The sequence below is a fragment of the Balaenoptera physalus genome (genome assembly GCF_965194825.1).
Source record: "Balaenoptera physalus genome assembly, chromosome: 1".
NCBI classification, from domain to species: Eukaryota; Metazoa; Chordata; class Mammalia; order Artiodactyla; family Balaenopteridae; genus Balaenoptera; species Balaenoptera physalus.
This window is the reverse complement of record NC_138882.1, coordinates 79,774,878-79,795,945: the sequence shown is the minus strand read 5'-3', so window position 1 is coordinate 79,795,945 and position 21,068 is coordinate 79,774,878. Positions and strand designations below refer to the sequence as shown.

The following is a 21,068-nucleotide window of genomic DNA, read 5'->3' as shown; positions in this document are numbered from 1 at the left end:
TTTGGAAGGCATATCGCAGAGGCTAAGAGGAAAGCAGGTTATCAAAGTAACTCTAACTGATGTACAAATCATGAATATGCTTAGCACTCCTAAAGGTATGATAATTTGAGGGAAGAACTAATTAATACAAAAGAACCTCTACAGCTCTGTCCCTAGCACTCTAGATGAATAGGGGTTTAACAAGACCCTGCCTCTATTCTTAAAAAATTACTTAAGCATATGACTTGAATTACAGCTTTTTTAAAATGTTGGTTTTCCTTCACAATAAAAAAAAACCTTATTAATCAAGACTTCTAAGAACTCTGTTTAAAAGTGATAACTGATTCACCTCCCTTATCTCACTTTTTAATCAGATATCATTCTAGGAATAAACACAATTTGAATTTTAATGATTTTCCAAAAACAATACTTGACCATATTAAAAAGTTCAGACATTTCTGTTTTTTAGGACAAGAGAGGAACTCTTACTCTGTGCACTGCACAGTGGAAAGAGCATCAACTCAGTATTGTCTTGGCAAATCCATCCTCAACCCTGGTCTCCATCTCCTCACAGAGATAATAATATATGCTCTGCAGCATTCTCATGAAGATTCAAAATAATGTATGTGAAAGATCTAGCACAGAACCTGGCACATCGCTGGTGTTGGATGAATAGTAGCAATTGTTAATATTAGCTCAGTTATCTAAGGAATGCCCAATCATCTTTCATTGTAAACACATTTCTACCTAGTGAAAAGGAGAGAGCATGTAGGAGGAAAAGCATTCAGTTGTAGCAGGAGAAATTCCTGTAAGATCCAGAAAACTGGGCACCAATCCCAGCTTTGTCACCAGTTATCTGTGTAAGTCTTTGCAAGACACTGAACTTCTCTGGGTGAGGGATTTGAACTACATCATAACTTTGGTCACTCCAGATCTAAGGGGTCTCCAACACTAACTGATTACCTTCCCAGGCAGAGAGAAGGCTGGCAAAATTTGTCCCTGTCTGGGGACAGCATATCCCTAGATGATCAGATGTTGGCCCAAGGGACCTCTGCATCCACTCTTCCAACTACAGTTCCCAACCTTGTCTCTCATCCTCGGACCTTTTTGCTCAAACGCACAAATAGACTTAGATTCCTAAGACCAGATGTAAACCTTTCCACTGATACATGTTCACCCTGAGGTTTAGGATAATTTGCTTAAGTTACCTGGGCCTCAGTTTTCTCCTCTGCAAAAGTAGAAGAGTGATATACACCTCATCGAGTTTTTGGGAAGATTAGATGAGATACCGTATATGAAAAGGATTTATAGGCTGTACAGTTTTGTGCAAAGTCAATACGGCAACTATGATTATTGGTAGTTTAACACCTTTGGAAGCATTTTATGGAAAGCACCCCAAGAACCTGGAATCTGAGTCAGAACACTTGTGAGTCATCCACCTGGGCTGCTGTCCTTTTGGGGTTTTATAGACCCGGAAGAATCCAGCAGAATGGCATTGAATTTTGCTGTAATCAGATATTGACTGTGGTTTTCCTAATCAAGAAAAGAGGTTTGGGGCTTCCCTGGTGGCGCAGTGGTTAAGAATCTGTCTGCCAATGCAGGGGACACGGGTTCGAGCCCTGGTCTGGGAAGATCCCACATGCCGTGGAGCAACTAGGCCCATGAGCCACAACTACTGAGCCTGTGCTCTAGAGCCCACGAGCCATAACTACTGAGCCCGCATGCCACAACTACTGGATCCCGTGCGCCTAGTTCCCATGTTCCACAACAAGAGAAGCCACTGAAACAACAAAGAGTAGCCCTCGCTCGCCGCAACTAGAGAAAGCCCGCGCACAGCAATGAAGACCCAACGCAGCCAAAAATAAATAAATAAATTTAAAAAAAAAAAGAAAAGAAAAGAGGTTTGTTTAAACTTTCACTTACAGGCAAGTGGCAGGATCTTGTTTTAATGGTTTGGAAAAGTTTTCACCCCATTAGCAATTTCCTACCCATGTCACCTGGGATTTTCCTATTTCAAGAGGCAATTGTGGAATTTCAGGAGAGCGGCCTGTTACTAATTGTAACAAATCAGTCAAACTCTGGAAAGAACTGCAGCTCTGTCCCTACAGAGATCCACTCTGTAGCTTTTCAGGGCTTACTGTCCACAGAACACCAGGTTCCTATGATCATACAAGGCTGCAAGAAATGTAAGGCAGTCTAAGAAGAAGCTGAGCATGTTTCTGGGTTCCTGACAAGTGTCCTGAAATGCCCCTGTTTGCAGGGCTGAGCAATGCTGTAGAATCTCTTCCAGTATTTTCTCTTCCATACTGAAATCTAAAAGCAATTTGTTAAAAGGTTTTAAGCAGTTACCTCAGAACATAGTCCCAAGTGTTGAGTTTTCTAAGCAGTCAGCTACGTGGAAACTTACATCAGCATCAGTCTCTCTTCCTGAGTTGATCCCATCCACATGTGCAGGTCACATGCCCCTGGACAGGGCTGGTACCACAAACAGAAGAGTAAGCAAGTACTCACATAGTATAATTTGAGATGTGTCACAGCCCCCTTCCAAAAATATCTTCCCCACCAAATGTCACAGAGACTAGAATTCCCAGCATTGAACTCACTGCTGCTAGACTGCTCCATCTTCCACCCCATCCTTGCTCCAATGTCTGCACATACGAATCGCATCCGTCTCTCCAGGCCTCGCTCAGTATCACTCTTTTGTGACACCTTCTATGAACCTCCACTTGGAAGTGATGTCTCATTCCTCTGAACATTTACAAAGTTTAATTTGTACCTCTTTTATGATGTACAGCGGACCCTTGAACAACATGGGTTTGAACTGCATGGGTCCACTTGTATGTGAATTTTTTTCAATAGTAAATACTACAGTACTACACGATCCACAGTTGGTTGAATACATGAATGTCGAACCGTGGATATAAGGGACTGTGTATGTGGAGGGCTGACTATAGATTATAAGTGGATTTTTTTGCTGTGCAGAGAGCCTGCAACTCTAATCCCCAGTTGTTCAAGGATCAACTGTTTTTTACTTTATTTATTTTGGCTGTACCACGTGGCTTGCAGGATCTTAATTCCCCAATCAGAGATTGAACCTGTGCCACCTGCAGTGGAAGTGCAGAGTCCTAACCACTGTACCACCAGGGAAGTCCCCAGCTGTATATCACTTTATGTTTAAACACATGTACTATCCCCACCAGGCGTATCTTGAGAGTCAATCCCTGAGCAAGGTCTTACTTATCTTTGTACCACTATCCCATCCCCAGAGTAAAGAACCAACATCTGACCAATGGGTGCCATGTGGGAGAATGGATGGTAAGATGCACCTTCACCTGGGCTGAAATTTTGCTACTCACTAGATCTGTATCCCTCAGAGCTAGAAGTTACTTTACTTCTCAGGGCCTTATTTCCTTCCTGAAAATAAGGCCATTTGAGAGTCACACAATTCCAGCACTCTCCCAGCCATCATTATTAATCTACTGGATGATCTTGTAGCTCACATTGATTCAGCAAAGGCCCAACATTACTAACACTCATTTTTTTGAAGTGGTTTGATAATGTATATACTGCATTGGGGTTTTAAAAAGAAAAAAAGGTAAAGGAATAGTAGGATGAGGCCAAAGGAAAAGTACAGTCCTATTTAGTTACAAAGGTGGGACATGAATTCAGCATTGAGTTTCCTAGCAACCAAAGCAAAAAGGTATTAAAGTAAAAGATTTTAGTTGTTCAAGAAGGTGCAGCTCTTCCTGATATTAAGATCCATGAGAAAAAAAAAAAAATCCACGAGAAATTGATGTCGTAGACTTTGTCCTCAAAACAACCCAGCAATGAATTGTGTAAGGAGTTTAATAGAACTGTTTTCTGTTGCACTGTTTCCTACCAAGACTGTGCCAGTTATCTCTTGCTGCACAACAACCTCAAAATAGTGACTTAAAACGATAGTGATCATTTATTACTATCTCACTGGAGACTGGCTGGAGTCGGCTAAGCAGTTCTCTAAGCTGGGAGCTGGAATAGCTGGTCCTCTTCAGATATCTGTAGGTGGTCTCTCCATGTGACTTCAGGATGGTAGCATGAGAGCAGCCAGAATCCTTATGTGGGAGCTCAGGCTGAGAAGGAGAGAGCCAGGCAGGGTGTATAACCTATCATAAACCAGCCTCAAAAGTCATGTAGTATCAGTTCTTCCACATTCTATTTGCCAGAAGCAAGTCACCAAAGCTGGCCCACATTCAAGGGAAGGGTAATTCGTACCCATGTTCTTGGAGGAATGTCCAAGAATATGAAAACATGTTTTAAAACCACCATGAATGACAAATAGAAATTTGTAATTCGATAAATGTTATTCTTTTTAAAGCCAAAGGATAGTCAGACTTGACCTGGGGATAAAATATAGAATATGTAGAGTTGTGCTGCCCAAGATGGTAGCCCCTGGCCTAAATGGCTATTTAAATAAATAAATAAATAAATAGATTGAATTATTTATTTATTTATTTATTTATTTATTTATTTTAGTGGGTCATTAAGTTTATTTTGAATTTTTTGATTTTCTCAAAAAATACATCTGGAAGTTGAAATAGAAAGAAAGCAAAAACTGAGCAGCAAAGCGTTTAAGAAGTGCTAAAATCATTTCTGAAATCAGTTACTCAAAACATTTGGTGTAATTTTACTCTTGTCAATTTTAGCCATGATTAGTGAAAAATTATTTGTAAATGCTGATTGTAGTACTTCTTTCAGAGGATTATTATGAGGATTAATTGAGATAGAGCAGAGCCTGGCACATTGTAAATTCTTTTTTTTTTTTTTTTCAGTTTTAATTTTATGTTGTTCCTTTTAGGGTATTTTTTAAAATCGAAGTATAGTTTATTTTCTTTTGTTTATTTATTTATTTATTTATTTATTTATTTTGACCACACCGCACGATTTGCAGGAATTTAGTTCCCCAACCAGGGATTGAACCCACACCCTCAGCAGTGAAAGCACGCAGAGTCCTAACCAGTGGACTGCCAGGGAATTCCCAAAGTATAGTTGATTTTAAATTTAAATTAATTGAAATTAAATTAAAAATTTTAAATGCCATTCTTCAGTCTTGACAGCCGTATTTTAAATTTTAATAGCCACACATGGCTAGTGATTATTACATTGTACAGCACAATGATAGAACATTTCCATCATTGCAGAAAGTTCTATTGGACAGTGTTGATCTAGAATAATGAAAGAACTGTATATTCTTTAGCTGTCGATCAGAATTGCTCACCCATCTAATTAAGCTCTTGGTAGGCACTGGGCAACAGAAATGTCCAAATTGTAACATTTGACAAGAGTATGAGCTGCATGAAATCTGTAATGCTAATGAAGGAGAGTCCCATACACCTTAACAATCAACACGGCAGGAGATATTTCACTTCCTTTAAAGTAAATGAAGACTCCTAACCAAGACCCAAATAGCTGGCTACCCCAACCTCCATGTGGGGATTTTCAGTGAAGGATCTACCAGCAAGACTAAAATTTTCCTCAAGATGGTTTCTAAAAACTGTTTCCTAAAAACAGTTGAGGGAAAGAAAGATAAAAATCAAAGTTACAAAGTTAATTCCCTCACTCTTTCATTCAACCAGAATTTACTGAACAGGCATGGATGCTACACCTTGTATCTGAAAACATTTTCAAAATAGATTTCGCCAATCTCCTGGGCCCCAGAAACAAATATCAGTAATGCAGCCAAGAAATATCTACTTTTAAGTAGCATAATTTTCTAGTGAAACCACCAGAGAAAAATGGTTGCAAAATGACCCTTAAGTAGCTGAGAAAGTTGGCTGGCGATATACAAACATTAGATATAAGGCATTTAGATTGAATATACTATCTGCCAAAAGTGATGATTTGGGATTTAGAAAAGTTGAATTCAAGCCACTCTGCTTTCCAGTAAGATAGAGAGGCCATTTCTGGTTAGCGACAATAAAATTATATCACCAGCATAGAGAATAGTTATTTTTATACTTTTCGTAATAGGGGTATATGCAGCTAGAACATGCATAAATTGTTTCAAATCATTAAGAAACAAATTAAAAAGAAAGGTTGGAGGAAGCAGAGGCAGAACACAGTCTCATTTTTTAAAGACTGAAATTATTATCTGATCTGTTAGGAGACTGTTCTCATGACTGTTTGCTGTGGGCGAAAGTTCAGGTTGAACGTAAACATTAGTTATCAGATCTTGCATCCCACCTGTGTTAAATGTCTTCTGTTTGGCCTTCTCCATCCCCTCTCCACACTTCTCCCCACTGCTCTGTGCTGCCAGAAGGCTGAACTGTATGGGCTGCATCAACAAGCTCCCTTTCCTTCTCACTTCTAGAGGAGTTCAGCCAATGGGAGGCGCTAGCAGGAGATGAGAGGATGAGAAGATAGAAAGGTTAGACTATCTGTCCCCCTAGTTTCTTCCCTGCCTGGCCACCACGGGTTGGTTTCATTCCCTAAACAAAGGCTATATCTAATGTCAGGCACCCCTCTCCATATAGCTGTACTCTTCGAATTCCAGTAAGCCCTCACTTCCTTTGATCATTCAGACTTGTGAGCTGCAATGTTTCCAAGGTACTATACCAACCTTTGTAGGTTTTCCTCAACCTTGCCCATACCTTTGTATATAGTTCCTTTCTTAACTTCTCTTTAGTTATTCAGTTTGTATGGACATCTCTTTCCTTACAAGCCCTGGCTGATACACTAGTCCATTACTAGTTTTTATGGACAAAGACCAAAACAAGATCAATTACATTTATAAGCCATCTTAAATCTATTCTTGACAGATTTTTCCAACACATGATAGCATGGTTAATGATGGAATACTTTACCTAAGCCCAACCTGTTCTTTATAGAAAATATTAGTCAGAAAAAAATCCAGAACTATAATTTATGAAAGACAAAATGAGCACAACATTTATATGAAAAGCCCACCAAAATAATTGCTCTATGATTTGATAGAGAAATACTGTCTTTTTTAAAAAGGCAAGGGAAGGAAGACTTCAACCAGATAAAATTAATGACAGTAAACAAATTAGCTCCCAATCAGAGCAGAATTTGAGCAGTTCTGGTAGTGAAAAGTCTTCAGAAACCACTTTGTAATTAAAGTATTACATGAGGAAGTATAACCAGAATCTAATTGGTGAAGAGACTTGTTCTCCCAAATATTAGTGCAATCATTCTTGAGTTAAAGGCCTTGCAGCTGCCCTACCCACCACCACCATGGTGCAGTGAATGAACAAAATCCTCACAGTCAGGCAGAACTGCTTTCAAATCTTTCCAAGTCAAATCATTTATAAAGTAGGGAAAACAATATCTCCATTGTAGGGTAGTTGTGAGGATCATATAGAAAAATAGATATTAAATACTTAGCACAGCATCTGATGCATTAAAGTTGCTCAACAAATGGAAATTCAAAAACAAAACCAACAAAAGGAAATCAAAGACGGATAATCCAAGATCAGCCTGAAAATCAGCAAGTGGATCAGCAAAAAAAAATTTTTAATGGGAAGAAATAGGTTGTTGATAACGTATCCACCCACCCACCCCCAGTCTCCTGTGTATCATGAATATTTTGAGGACCTTTGTAATGGATGAATTCTCTTCTCAAAGGGACTGTAGGGAATAGTCAGTCACCTAAGGACTATTCTCATTCCCTGTCCTGAAAGAGCTTCTACCTGTTTTCTTCTTCCACCATTTTATGTTTTGAGGTTAACTAACTTTTTTTTCCCAGTGTACCATAGTGATCATTTCTTGCTATCACAAACTATCCTGGAGGCCAGCAGAGTTCAAATGGGTACTAGACTGAAGTAGGCGACTCACTGGTAGCTGTGGTGTCCTTCCAGTTGCCCAGGATTTCCTCTGGTACCTTGTTTTAGAAATGTCCTAAATGTAGCGCCCAACTGGGTTCTCTTCTTCATTTTTTGAGACCATACCATCTGAGTGATGAAACATTGCCTTTGCCTGGGTTGACAACATCCTTGACCCAAAAGCAAGATCATCATTGTCTCACAAAAGGGATATCTTCCTTTGTATGTCTTGGGTTATGTCAGAGACAGGTTACTGACTCTACTTCTGGATGGAATTCATATTTTAAGGCAATTTGTAAGACAAAGAGGTACTTCAGCAGGATCCTAGGAAATGGGAGTAAGAACAGATTATTTTGACAAGTGAGAGAGGAAGAATATTCCAAAGACTGAGCCAGTGCACAATGTGTTACAAAAATCAATGAAAGCACATATGAAAGAACTCTGAAGACAGATCAATTCAGAAATTCTGTCCTATCACTGGAGTTGGTTTACAGATCCTTAACCCTGCAATTATAGACCCAATTTTCCCAGTTTTCCTAACCCTGGAGTTGCTGTTTCATGATCCCAAGGCCAAGGTCCCAGTGAATTCCTCAGTGAAATGCTGCATGGTGAACAGAGAGTGAACTCAAGTAGAAAGGAGTCAACATATAATGAACACCTACCATGTGCCAGGCATTGCATAGCATATTTTTATAAATATTATCTCAGTTAATCCTGATAGTAATAGCATAAAATAGACAATATAATCCTATTTCACAGGTACAGAAACAAAGACTCGGAGAAGTTAGGTAACTTGCCCAAAGTTCAGTTTTAGAACTGCAATTGCACCAAATCTCCCTATTTCAGAACCCATTCTCATTCCTCTATTCTACCACATGTTCATCAAGGACTTCATCCATTATTCAGCATCTTTACATACAGGTGAGAAGATAATGTGTTACATACCTATAACACATTATCTTCATTCCATCATCAGTTCTTCAACTTGTACACAAAGCTGTCGAGAGAGCATCAATGGCTTTCAGAAATCCATGTAACACAATGTCATCCTCCCTTTCTACAATTTACTAGATATAACTGGATGCTTAGTAACAGACACCTGTACTGGCCATCTATTGCTGCATAATAAACCGTCCCAAAATTAGTGGCTTAAAACAACAATTTATTATATCACATGATTCTGTGAATATTGGGACCATTCTTTATTGGTCTTGCCTGGGCCCACTGATGAAGCCACATTTAGCTGATGGATTGGTTGGGTACAGAGTTAAATTGGGACAATTTGAGGTGACAAGGCCACACTCTCCATGTGGTCTTTCATCAGACTTCTTCACAGCATGGTGATCTCAGGGCAGCTTCCAAGAGGACAAGGCCCAGTGCAAAAGCACTTTTCAAGCCTCTACTTGTATCACATGTGCTGATGTCCCATTGACCAAAGCAAATCTTATGGCCAAGCATAGAGTCATTGTATACCCAGGGGCATGGATACCATAAGGCATAATATATTGAGGGTTATTACTATAATGAGATACTACAGTCTTCCCCCTGGCCCTAGTGATTCACATCCCTCTTATTTGAAACTATCAAGAGCTCATCCAATCATGGCATCAAACTACAAGTCCAGGATCTCCTGATCTGGCTCAGGTCCAGATGTGGTTGAGGCTCCTCAAGGGCAATTCCTCATGCAGCTTCTCAGGTGTGGTTTCTCATCATTCAGGGACTCATGGACAGAAAAAACAACTTATTTGTTCTACACATACCCAGCACACAACTGTGAGAATGGAATACCCAATAGGCACTCCCTTTCATAAGGGGGAGGAACAGGGAGCCACATAGCAGCCACTGGTCCATAGCAATTCTGAAATCCAGCCAGGCAAATGTTGCAGAGCCTCCTACTCTGAGTATGGGAAATGGTTCTTTGCTATAGCCTAGTTCTATTCCCTGGAAGTGGTTAGCTCTGCCCTCTGAAACAGTCTTCTTTTTCAATAAGAAATAGCCTTTGTTTGCAGCTGAGTAACTTTCTCAGCTTGCTTCCTGCATGCTTTGGTCTAAACTGGCCCAGTTCCCTTATAAACTTTGTGCACTTTCCACACACCAGGTTATAGTTCATTTCATTAGACAAAAGCTATACTAACAATTATTTTTAAGATGGGTCTCTACTTTGGTCAGCATGTCAAGGTGCTATGGGAAAAATGCCCTTAAGATTCTTGGAAGCCCTTTTATATAGTTAAGAGAGTCTGGTAGACACCATTTAAAATCTTACTGTGGTCTTCACAAAGTCTTATAGCCACACTCTTGATTTGATCTGTATCCTGAGGTCATTTCTTATTTTGAGAATTTTTTGCAGGTTAAAGAGACTGGAAATGTGAAATGGTTTTACTTCCCAGCTCAGCATATTCTGGACCCTCCATATGTACTTTAAATTCTGCTTACAAATGGAGCAGTTCTTTCTTTAGTTTCTCTCTCTCTTCTCATATCCTATTATATATAACTTTTAAAAGGTTAATTGACCCCCTCAGCATTCTAAGTGGAAATCTTAAGCCACATCCACAACTTGATTAAGTACATTTTCTATCTTCCAATTACTGAAGGTGACAGTGCTGCCAGTTGTGTCACTATTATATACTATGGGGTGCCCTTTATCAGCCTCCAGTAACAGTTTCCTCTCAGGTCTTCCGGTCTCCACCAGCACTCTACTTGCTGTCCCTATAACCTCTGCCAGACCCTCAGTCCCAAAGCCAATGCTACATAGTTTAAGTTTTTAATACAGCAACGTGCCACTTCTGCATATCAATTTTTATATCAGTTTTCCATCTCTGTAGGAAACTCTTCCAAAACTTACTGACCTCATGATTATCACTATTCCATGAGTTAGCTGGATCATTCTTCTGCCGGTCATGTCTTGGGTCACTGATGCAACTGCATTTAGCTGGGAGGGTTGCCCCTGGTTACTGGACTTAACTGGCCTTTCCTACCACATAGTATTTAATTCTGGGCTTCTTCATTACATGGTGGTCTCAGGGTTCTAGGAGGACAAGCCTCAATGTGCAAGTGCTTATCAAATCTCTGCCTCCATCACATTTGTTTATGTCCATTGGCCAAAGCAAGTCACGTGGCTGAGCCCAATGTCAATGTGACAGAAGAATGTATAAGGGTGTGGATACTGGTAGGTATGATTCATTGGGGTCATGGTTATAACAATCTTCTACAGCACTAAAATGTAAGTTTTGGGTTTTTCTCTGTATCTTCATTCAAGCGTATAGCCCAATATATTTTGTGTACCTAGGCATATCTGGTATATATTTGTTTGACTGAATTGAAGAGGCACAGAGTTTTGGAAACAAAAGGACCAGAAAGGCTAAGACTACTATATCCTTGGAGATCAAAATACTATAAAACAAAGCTAACCACTAAAAGAAATTTCTTCCCACCGTCTTTCCATATTCTTGTGAATCAAATATATTTCTGCCCAAAGATGGTCTTTAGAGTGTCATGAATTTCAAATAAATAACCCTCACTCATTAATCTTGTTTCTATTATGGTCATAAGCAATCCCAGAAATAAATTATATATGTATTTGAAAATTTTCTGATCCTAAACAACTGTGTGAACATCAGAATAATCACATAGTGTATATTCCTCAGTATTTGCACAAGAGAAAAGGAATTGAATAGAATTATTGGCATTTCAAACCCAGTATTTGAATTTTGCTTAGATCAGACATGAAACTTGATTCGTCTTTCTCATCTGGGGGGATATAGGTATATTTAGTTTTTTACTAAAATAAAGAGAATCAGGAACGTGTTTTAATGGCCTCAAAAGTTCTCTTCCCATCAATCATTTTCTCCAGAAGAGTTTGGGGTTTTTCATCAATGGTAGTGGGTAATGACGAACACATTTTGAAACTGTCTCTTGATTAATGATTCCTTGCCTTCAAGGATTGATAGGCCATAAAACTCTGTGCTAAAAGACACATTCTTCCCTTGCTACCAATTGTGATTCTAAGAATCCAGATATGTTTGCTCTATTTTTCCCCCATGAAGCAGAATATCCCATCAAAGTATGACAAGAGGATTCACTGAGACTTTTATTTGCATGTGGTGGTTTTCTGTTCTGTTTCATTTGTTTGCTGGCTGGCTTGTTACACTATTTAACCCTCTGCCTAAGTTTCCAGTCCTAGCACTGCAAATGATGTTCCTACCCCAATCTAGGGCACGACGGGAGGAATTCTTGAGCCTATTCTTTGGGACCAGATGGGGTCACTAAAGCATTCCAAGCTGAGGGCAGAGAGGAATAGATATCCTTGTTAGTCTCCAACTGAAACACCTACTACCAATTAGTCCTGATAAGCACATAGAGCCTACTGTGATGATGACAACAAGAGCCAGCATTTATTGATCTCTCACTGTTCCAAGCGTTGTTCAAAGCACTTTACATGGATTAACTCATTTAATCCTCACAACCCTATGAGGTAGGTGTTATGATTATCTCTTTATAGAGGAGGGCACTGAGGTGTAAAGCAATTTATTAGGGGTTATATAGCTTTAAATGGCTGAGTCAGGATTTGAACCCACCATCAATTCTATTGCTTCAAAGAATCTGGTCTCATGCAGAGCTCAGAATTCCTTCCTGTATCTATGACCTTGGGACTGTACCTTCAGCACCAAGTCACTGACATTTATACGTGTATGATGTTAGTTGATTTATCTTTCTGATGATTCGCACAAGCTGTTAACAGAAAAGCAATTATAGAAGCCTCTGGCCAGTCATATAAGGTCACTGAATCTCAGCCTAGGTTCTTTTATCCTTCATTGTCTGGGCATCTACATTCTCCTGGAACTTGAATGGGATTGGTACCCAGACCACTATCTCTGAAGATATCTCACGGCCTCCAATCCCACAGAGCTGGAACTCTCATGAGCCGTGCACCCTCCTCAGCCACCAAGACTATGTCCTGAGGACACACAGTCAATCAAAATCTGTTTCCTGAGGACCTACCATATGCCAGGTTCCATGGTAGGCACAGAATATAGACCTACATACGGGGAGCTTTCAGCCCCCTTAGCCCTGACTTCCAATTTGCGAAACATGATTAATTTGGGGGAAATACCAACCTGGAAGTAATTAGAGGGGATGTTTTAGAAAGATTCTAACTAAACCACCTTTCTGGTCCCTTCCAACCCCACCCTCATCTTCTTGATGTCTCTCTAAAGCAAGCATTTATTAGTTTGATTTCAACACACACACTTGTACTTGTAATTACTATATAATGTCTGTTTACTTTTTTAAATGAAAATGAATTTAAATTAATCTTGTTTTGTGAATTTCAAGGCACCCCCTGAGATAAATGAAGACGCTCCAGGGTGTCATCAAACCAGTGTTGGGAATCCTTGCTCTAAAAAGTAGAGAAGCAAGGAGCTTCAAGGAGCCAGAGGGGAGAAATGTATATAGATATAAAGATAGCGCATGGTAAAGAGAGAGTTTTATATGTATATTATTCACTTATACACACACACACACACACACACACACACACACACACACAAATACGTATGAAAGGTGGTGCACCAAAATGTAGTTATCTTTAGGTGAATCGTCTGTTGTAAACTTAGCATCAATGCCCCTCATTATTAAGACCTCTGTACCACAGAGGAGATGCTGGGAACAATATTTCCAAAACAGAGAAGCCATTCTTTTCCAGAGGTAACAAATGCATAAGCAGATGAGAGGTTCAGAACAGCCTTGGGACTCCCCACATTAGTGAATCTCTTGGGATTCCATACATTAGTTCTGCAGACTGAGATAATTGGTGGGAATTTTCCAGAAGTTCTTGAGCTTTATAGTGGAGTGGCTTCCAGGCAAGGTCTTTGAGAGTCTGTCACTTAGATGTCATAGGCTAAAATCCCCTGGGACCTTTGCTACAACAGTCCATCTAACAGGTGTGTAAGCCTTTAATTTCTTGTATCACTTCCCTTCATACTTGAAAAACATAGAGTGTCTTCTCTTTGAACACTAATATAAATAGGTAATAGGTAATCATTTTTTTCTTTTTGTGTGTATATATGTTAATGCTTTTAAAATAAAAATATGATATTTGTAAAATAAAGCAATAAATACTTTCAAATATTTTCAATATATAATGTAGTAAATGTTTTCATAGAGATGCTACAGAAGCAGGATACAAAACATAAATTGTAAGGGCACAGGAAAGGCTTCCTAGAGAGAGTGCTGTATTCCAAACTGAATCTTGAGGGAGGTGAGGAGTTGCTGCAGGTAAAGGTAAGAACAGGACCGATAAAGGGAATAGCATGGGCAAAGGCATGAGAGAGGTTTCTGCTCTTTGCTTTGTGTGATGGAGACACACATTGTTGCAGAGGAATGAGGTAAGATGAGGCTGAAGAGAGAAGCAAGAGGCCTCATCCTGGAGGGCTTTTTATGCCAGTCTACAAATGTTGGGATTTTATTTTTTCTTGAAGGCAATAAGGAAGAGCTGGGAAAGTAAGGTCTGTGTTCTATGAAAGGCACCGTAGCTGCACAGATGGTTAATGTGTAAAGGCAGGAATAATGGGGGCCAGTCCACAGAGCCATGGAGGTGATGGGTCCTAAGGAGATTGCAGAAGGTTGGGATCTGGGTGGGAGGAATTTCTGGTGGGGGGTTGAGGGGATGTGACAGGAGGTGGTCCAATGGCTCCTTCTCCTCTTCCCAAAACTGGAGGGAGGCTGGCACACTTAAATGGAAGGATGGTAAATCAGGTAATTTCAGTCATGGTTGGAACGTACTTTAAAGGTGGAGAGAGTAGAAAGTGATGTTTCAAGAGTTCCTCCAGAAAGGAAATCTGGGAGCCAAGCCCTTCCTTGGAACAAAAACAGGAAATTCACAACGTACATGTAAGCATATTTTTCTTGGATAGCTTCCTAACCAGTAGGTAAAGCAGTAGATTGTTCCAACCAGGGACAGTCGGGTGTTTGTAATTGACCTCAGGCTTTTACCCAGGCCAGTTAGGTCTCTTTGAGGCTTTTCACTGTGCTAATTGGCTCCTCTGCCTACAGCCCTCCTCAGCCAAAGACACCTGGCGATATCAGGCACCACCTCTTGTGACCAGGCTGTGTTTTAGGTGCTACCAATGACTGTCCAGCAAAGGGAAAACAGAGCTGCAGGACAAAGTTTTTACAGCAGGACTTCTCAGGCATAGGTGTGCATGTGAACCACCTGGGATCTCACAGGTCTGGGATGGGGTCTGAGATTCTGCATTTCTCACAAGCTCCCAGGTGATGTGATGCCACTCGACTGTGGATCACACTTTGAGAAGCACTGGTCTAAAGGTGGTTGGCGGATAAGCCAGGAGGTTGGGGAGGTGCCTAGAGGGAATGAGATAGTGACAATTCCTGCGCTCCACTGATTCACTGTATTTGTTGCATCTGCCCTGGAAAACGGACCTATGTGGTCTAGAGTTTTGAAGACTGGAAGACTTAAAGGGGAAAAGAGACAAGAAATAAGACCACCTTTTAGAAAGCTCAAAGGTCTAGTATTGCAACCAGCATATTAAAAATAAGAAAATAAAGCAAGTAAATAAGGCATCTGTATTAGTTTTTTATGCCTGTGTATTACTGTGTAACCAACTGCCACAAACTTAGTGGCTACAAAAATACCCATTTATTATCTCACAGTTCTGTAGGTCAGAAGTCCAGTTACAGGTTAGCCAGATCCTCTGCTCAGGGTCTCATCAGGCTGAAATGAAGACGCCAGCTAGGCTGCAACTCTCATTGGAGGCCCCGGGTCCTCCTCCAAGCTCATTCATTTGGCAGAATTCACTTCCTTGCAGTTGTAGGACTGAAGCCTCTGCTTTCTTAGTAGCTGTCAACTGGGAATCACTCTCCGCTCCCAGGGCCACCTTACTGAGTGGCCCCCTTTTGCCGTGTAACATGACATAATCATGGGAGTGATATCCCCTCATCGAAGGGTATATGTCGTTTGGGCCCATCTTGGAATTCCACTAAGAGTGAAGTAAGTCAGAAAGAGAAAAACAAATACCGTATACTAATGCACATATGTGGAATCTAAAAATACGGTACTGATGAACCTAGTGGCAGGGCAGGAATAAAGACGCAGACGTAGAGAATGGACTTGAGGACACAGGAGGGGAAGGGGAAGCTGGGATGAAGTGAGAGAGTAGAATTGACATATACAAACTACCAAATGTAAAATGGATGGCTAGTGGGAGGCAGCAGCATAGCACAGGGAGATCAGCTTGATACTTTGTGATGACCTACAGGGGTGGGATAGGGAGGGTGGGAGGGAGGCTCAAGAGGGAGGGGATATGGGGATATATGTATACATATAGCTGGTTCACTTTGTTGTACAGCAGAAACTAACACAACATTGTAAAGCGATTATACTCCAATAAAGATGTGAAAAAAAAATTCAAAGGGAGAACTAAAAAAAAAAATTCCACTAACCACAGCATCCTATGATAACACTTCACATTAGAGATATATCAACATAAGTGTAATTTCTTCATTTATTCCCATCTGGCTCTAAATCATCCTATGATGATGGTGATAGCAGAAGTAGCTTCCATTTGTGAGCACCAATTATGTGCCAGCACTTTGCTATGCACTTCACATATTCCTAGCTTATTTAACCCTATCAATAATCCTTAATAATCTATATCATTACAGACATCTGAAACAGAGACTTAGAAATTTAAAGTAACTTGGTCCAGGTCACACAGTTTAGTGACCCAGTGATATTTGATAGTGTGGACTGAGTCTTAGTCTGGACCAACTGAGTAACTCAGTGAGGTGAGTTTCCTCACCCAGAAATGGAGAGGTTAAACCCGAAGATCTCTGAGGTCCTTTCCAATTTTTACAATTATGCAGTGAAAATTGCAATGCCAAGATTTTCAGTAATTTCTTCCTTTCGGATCCAAGGCAAGGCAAAGTTTGTAGCAGCAGGAATGTTAGGAGTGAGATAGTTCACCAAAACTGTTCTCATCGCAAAGGTGTCTCTTACCTAACTGAAACCAAAGCCCCCAAGTCCATCTCCAGCTCCAGCTCCCCTAATCATAGCTTCCAGTATAAGGCACCACTCCCTAACATCCCAACGGGAAGTCTCAATGTGCCCCTGGAATGGTCTAAAGAAAAAACATAATTTTAAGTGCCATGAAGGTGATAGAATTGTCAGAAGTACAAGAAATCAACTAGTAAATTGTGAGCTATCAGTCATGGTATGTTCTGTAACAGTATACAAATCACAAATACAAAAAAAAAAAAAGAGAGAGAGAGAGAGAGAGAGAGTGAAACAAGGAAAAGCTATCAGGCTGTCAGTGCCATCTTGTGGAAAGACCTATATTAAAATGTCCAAGGTAACCTGACCACACCCCAGATCATGTCAAAGCCTCTCTCTACACTCGACTCCAATGTGCATCCAGTAGACAGCAGGACCGCATCACCATTAGTTTGTAGGCAATGGTGCTGATTGGTAGAGGGTCCATTCTGATTGCTTGCCTCCTGTGCCATGGCCAGTTATTAAATAATTTGTATATGATCCCTAACTACACAAATACCACATAAAACCCCCATACCTCCCACACCGTTAACACCCAAAACCCACACCCAAACTACTCTGCTTGGTTCCTCTACACAGCATGGTTCTCCAGATGTAGAAAATTTGCACTGACCCATCTCAACACCCTATCCCCAAAAAACACACACGCACACTTAGACTACAACTGCTTATAGTATAATTTTTTCTTGAAAAATAAACTTGACTTTATTTCGCTTAAGTTTATTAGAAATTATTTCTCTTCTTTCCTTTTATCTGAATATTCCCATCTGTATTGGTTTCCTATCTGCTGCATAAGAAATTACCCCGAAATTTGATGGCTTAAAATAATCAATATTTATTATCTCATAGTTTCCGTGGGTAAGAAATTCAAGGGAGGATTAGCTGGGTGATTCTGGCTCAGGGAATCTGTGAGGTTATTGTCAAGATGTTGGGCAGGTCATCTAAAGTCTTGATGCGGCCAAAGGATCCACTTCCAAAATAGCAAGTTCTCGTACGTGATGTTGGTATGAAGCCTCCCCACACGGATCTCTCATTAGACTCCTTGAGTGTCCTCCTAATATGGCAGCTGGCTTCTCCCACAAAAGAGCAAGTCAAAACCATACTGTCTTTTATGAGTTAACCTAAGAAGTCACACACCATCATGTCCACAATATTCTACTTGTTACTCAAACCAGCCCTATCAATGTGGAAAAGACATGAGATGGTCTTTGAGGTTGGCTACCACACCATCCCTTCTGTAACTCAATTTCCAGATCATTGGGTCCCAGGTGTGAAATGTGTTTAGACAAAAGATCATAACACTTAAGACACTGAGAGCTCTAACTACAGTCCCAGGGCCACAGGAACGCAAACCCAAGCAATCCTCTGCCTTGGTGGGACACAGGGACCTACTGGGAGGAAGGAATCTCTGTCTCTGGTTTCACCTCCAACTGCCACTGGCATCAAGCCCTCAAGGAACTGGGGCCTCAACATCAAAGAGAACTAGGTCAAAACAGTCTTATCAGCTGGGGAAGGGGGAGCTAGGATGCTCTAAAACTGTTCTGCTGAGCTTTCAAATAATGTTATTTCCAGTATTTCACAATGGGCAGAGAACAAAAGGGAACGAAGACCGCCGTCCTCATAAGACTTTTCTGGTGGTTCCAACCCAAGCTTATCTTTCCCCCACTGACTACTCTTGTGCTTATTTTTACTGCACAATTAACTTTTCAATATATGTGATCTGATTGTCTTTGATGAGTAATTTAGTACTTTATTATGTTATGAGAACAATTACTTTTGAGTCTAAATCCCCCCCAGCATGTTGTAAATTCCTTGAAGTCAGGGAAATTAAGCTTATCACTCAGCCCACCATCAGTGTCAACAGATTGTTCTCCAGGAAAATATCTCCCTCGACACACTTACATACACACAAGATCAAACACATGCACACAACAGGAGCAGGGTTCTGCAAAGAGCAAGGCTTATTTTTCCCTTTTTACAAAATAGTAATTAGACTTAGCCAGGATCATACTGACACAGTCATTCTCTCCTTAAAAGCACACACATGTACAAAGTACATCTCAAGAAGGTGCTACACAGCACTCAAATAGTCCTCAAACTCATGCAATTAAAAAGACGCACAAACACCACAGCAGTAAGAAAGATTTCCTTCTGGCCCATCAACAACAAGCTGCCCACCGGCTGCAGCCAATGAAGAACCATCACAGCCCTCCTCAATTCTTCCTTTCCTCTATAAAAGCAAGCCCCTCTCCTCTGTTCCCGGAACCTGCTTATGGTTTGCCATAGTTTGCTTGTCCTGAATTGCAATTCTCTACTATTCCTGAATAAACTCACTTTGCTGGTGGAAAAAAAAACAAAAAAGACACATAAACACACATTGTCACATAGTCCTGGAGACTCACCTACACTCCCAGTCTTCACAGTCTTGCCTATGCATTCTACTTATTTTTTCATTCATTTAACAATTCTGAGCACTGTGTATCAGGCTCTGTATTAGATGTGTGAAATATTTGAAGCTGGAATGATGCCTTCTTGGCTCTGACACAGATAACTGCAATCCAATAAACTAACTGCTATACTAGGAGTACATATTTATATAAAATGAGATGGGAGTATGGAGATTAAATCTTACTGAAGGTCAGGTAGCACTTACAGAAGAGAAAGGAAAAGAAGCTCAGTATTGCATGAGGTTGGGGCTACGTGCAGGGAGCTGACATTGTTTAGTTGCAGGGATCCTAGCCAGGAAACCATCAGAAAGGAGTTTTTCTTTCAGTGTGAGGCCCCCTGGGCCCAAGACAGAAAATTAAATAATATTCTTGACAATGGGACACAGACCAAGGCAAGGACCCCTTCACCTGGGGTCTGTTGGAAGCCAGAGGCAGAGCAGTAAAGATGGAGGAATTCCTACAAAGGAAGCCCAGGTGGGTTGATGGATGCACTTCAACCCCTGCAGAGACCCACACGGGAATCTCTGTGTCCCCCCCCAGAAATGTCTTCTTTCTGAACAAGATGGGCTTTGAGCTGGATCTCAAGGAGGCAAGGAAGGGGCATAGGGTGGTGGAGAGAGATGTGGGAAGTTTTCCCCTTATGAGTGAGGGAGCAAAGAAAGGCCAGCAAGGAAAAGGGACTGAGAAAAGTTCAACCTGAAAGGCGCAAGCGCTGGAGTCTTGTCTCCAGAGGCAGTGCAGCCAGAAATTCTGAGCAAGGGATTGAGAGGAGTTGCTGGGAGGGGAGAAGGGGTGACTGGTGGCTGAAAGGCATAGTAGGAATAAATTGGGATGGGCTAGAAAGAGTCATAGGGAGTTGTGTGGGAAATGGGAGTGCAAACAGGAAGGGCTTAATCAGGGCTGTGATTATACAGAAGAAAGGGAAAGGGTAGATTTGGCAGCTCCTGGAACCTGGGAAGAGTAGGCAGAGGCGATGCTTCAGAGTTACCGGGGTAAATAGTAAGTGCATTTTCCACAGGGTCAGAGCAGGCTTTGATCTTTGGAGGAAGAAAAATTCCTTTTCATTTTGCTGGAACCAAATGTGTGTGTCAGGGGTAGATGGGGACAGAAGGAGGGAAGTACATCTTCAAGACTAGGTACCCTGGGCTTGGAACGAGAGAGACCTTGGCTCAACCAGCCCAGCTACTTACTAGCTGTGTGTGCTTGGCTAAGTTAACCAACTTCTTTAAGCCTCAGATTACTCATGTGCAAAAGAGATATAAAAATACCTTCCCAATGTGGCTCTTCCAGAAAGCACCTGGCACAGGCCTGGTACATAAGCAAATTCAATAAGGGTTAACTATTTTCATAATTATAATTAGTCTGATCACTAGAAGCACATTGTTCAGATGAGGATATGAACCAGTCAGATCACAGTTAAGACACTGTCTTCAGCTCTAGTTCCCCACCTGCTATGAATGACACAGAGAAACCCTAGCCTCCCCAGGGAAGGGTGACTCACAGAATCTGAGAATCAGGAAATATGAAGAAAAATTAACAAATCCTGCAACTGTTTAACCCAGCTGAGGGGCATGAGGATGGTTAGGTAAAGAGGCAGTAACCTTCTATTTAACTTTAGAATACAATACTGTTTTGTTAAAGATTCTGGAGCCAGGTTGCTTGGTTTCAAATCCCCCGCCATCAGTCATCTCTTGGTCAAGTTCCTGAACCTCTCCAGAGCTTCAGTTTTCTCATCTGTAAGATAGTTAAATAGATTAC

The 21,068-nt window shown here is 40.9% G+C and overlaps 1 protein-coding gene across 5 annotated transcripts in view; it reads right to left on the bottom strand.

Annotated features, from left to right (window-relative positions):
* LOC309643969 (C-reactive protein-like) overlaps positions 1-21,068 on the bottom strand; it is an 83,102-nt gene that overhangs the window by 60,942 nt on the left and 1,092 nt on the right. For 2 of the 5 annotated variants that reach the window (XM_082427200.1, XM_082427203.1), the window contains exon 2: positions 20,912-21,044. The gene's annotated coding sequence lies outside the window, so the exon portion shown is untranslated. Of the gene's footprint in view, positions 1-2,386; positions 21,045-21,068 lie in introns of all 5 variants that reach the window. The other 3 variants (XM_082427201.1, XM_082427204.1, XM_082427202.1) reach the window with 2 other exon arrangements.